Source organism: Nannospalax galili, unplaced genomic scaffold (genome assembly GCF_000622305.1).
Source record: "Nannospalax galili isolate Female #2095 unplaced genomic scaffold, S.galili_v1.0 scaffold1150, whole genome shotgun sequence".
In the NCBI taxonomy this organism is placed as follows: Eukaryota; Metazoa; Chordata; class Mammalia; order Rodentia; family Spalacidae; genus Nannospalax; species Nannospalax galili.
The window spans coordinates 170,555-172,452 of NW_008328586.1; positions in this window are offsets into that span (position 1 = coordinate 170,555).

The following is a 1,898-nucleotide window of genomic DNA, read 5'->3' on the forward strand; positions in this document are numbered from 1 at the left end:
TTCCCAGTTTTTTTGGATTGGGTTTTTGGACTCTGTTCATGTTTCCTATGGACTGTTTCCACTGCCTGGCACCCACTGTTCTCCTCTCTCAACTTTGCCTGTGATGCTGTGCCCTTCCGTGTTGTACACTGTTTGTCCCCTTACTTGCAGGGGGGGACTTTGTACAGCTCTTATAGAGGAATGCTGTTTTTACCTAGATAAGACTGGTACTGTAAAATATAACATAAAGATCTTGAGGGAGGAGCTGGAATGGCGCAAAAGGGAAAGGGATCAACAGGATAGTTGATATAAAAATTGGTTTTCCACATCACCTTGGGTTTCAACCCTCTTGCCCACCATATTGGGGCCCCTCCTAGCCATCCTGGCTGTAATATCCTTCGGCCCCTGGGCCTTCAAAAGGATCACAACCTTCATAAGAGTCAGATTAATGATCTGGCAGCTAAACCTATTCAAGTGCATTATCACAGGCTGGAGCTCGAGGATCGAGATGACCCCTTTGAGCCTGCCAGGCCTTATGACAACGTGATCAGTCGTCCCCTTGAGAGCTGAACCGGTCAGCCAAAGATGGGTAAGAGAGAATTTAACTGATAAGCAACCTAACACAGGCAGGCAGCCGACGCAGTTGCCCTAGCCCATGACGGGTGAGCATCAGATAAAAGTTCTCCAACCTAAGACAGGCGCGGTTCCCTAAGGGATCATTCGGCCTTGGCCCCATGCTCTTGTTTAAAATAAAAAAAAAAGGGGGACATGTAGAGAGCCATGGGCCCCCTGCCCAGAAATAGTAACTATTGTCTTCCTCAACCTTGTAAATTTGTTCACCCTGTAAAAACATCCTGACTTGTGGTCTGGCTGTGGAAGGTGCGGTAAACAGCGGAACTTACCCGCCCAGCTTCGTCCGCCCTCTGCTTCCCTATAAAAGCTTTGTAGAAACGTTCAATAAAGAGAAGAGACATCCTGCCTCGTGGTCTGGCTGTGGAAGGTGCGGTAAACAGCGGAACTTACCAGCCCAGCTTCTTCCGCCCTCTGCTACCCTATAAAAGCTTTGTACAAACGTTCAATGGAGAGAAGAGACTTGAAAGTGGAGTGAACCGTGTTGTCCTTTCCTCGGCTCTGCTGGTCAGAGTCGTAGCTTGCGGCAATTTGAGCTGGGCGTGACAGCTCACATCTTTAATCCCAGGACTTGGGAGGCAGATGCATGTAGATCTCTGTGAGTTCAAGGCCAGCCTGGTCTATATAGTGAATTTCAAGCAAGTCAGGGCTGTCTCTGAAAAAGATTAAATTGTGTCATTCAAAAAGAAAATTTGAAAACATGAAATTAATACCAATAAATAATCCAAAAGAATGTATTATATTGTATTAAAATAAGAATCAAAGGTAGAATTAATAAGGAAAAATGATCAAAATGAATTAAAAATAAAAGATATATACAAAATTGTTTATGCTTGGATTTCAGAAGCCACATTTTTCAATGTATCTAAATGTGCACACAAGGCATTCCTGACCAAAAGAGTACTGTCAATTATTTTTTTTTCCTTACAGTAGATGATAATCATAATAGACACCAGCCTCAGACAGATTCCCTGTGGCATTGTAACTAGAAAAATCTCCTTCCACCCACAGGCCTCTCTCAAGAGTAAGTCCATCACACCCTCCGCACCTTGACTCCCCCAGCCTCATTCACCCTCCCATCTTCCCCGCCATTCTCTCCTCCTAGTTTGGGCCTTGCCACATTCCTTGTCTTGAGGCCCCAGAAACCTGGGGAACCAATACTGCTTCCTGATCATTTCCATTCAGACCAATGTAGAGCCTTCTCCAGGCCACAGGAGCGCTGCTTCTGGGTCTGGTCCTGACCTCACCTCCCTCTGCTTCCCTGGGCCTGTACCACCCTACAGCCTCTT